Source organism: Marmota marmota, unplaced genomic scaffold, assembly GCF_001458135.2.
Source record: "Marmota marmota marmota unplaced genomic scaffold, marMar, whole genome shotgun sequence".
NCBI lineage: Eukaryota > Metazoa > Chordata > Mammalia > Rodentia > Sciuridae > Marmota > Marmota marmota.
In genome coordinates, this window is record NW_025999942.1 from 6,409,710 (window position 1) to 6,410,067 (window position 358).

A 358-nucleotide genomic window follows, 5' to 3' on the forward strand; every position below is an offset into this window, starting at 1 on the left:
TTGGCAATTTATTTCAGGTTCCCTTTGACCTCAGCACCTTGGCTCTGCTTGGTTGATTAGGGCTTTACTTAGCAGGATGATCTATACCTTCTTTCCCCAAAAGTCTGAACAATTAGTGCTCCAGCTTGTATTGGACTGCTTCTCCTCCCATTAACTTTGACCCTTACAGTGCTAAGAAGTGCCTCTGAGAATACCCTGGGTTCCAAATACACTCATTTTTGTATCTATCATATAGAAATGGCTTTATTTGTCCCTTGGTAATTAAAATCAGTCACTCCATTCCACTTACTATAGCCAAGTTCTTTACCTATTGCAAAAAAAAAAAAAAAAAAAAAAAAAAAAAAAAAAAAAAAAAAAA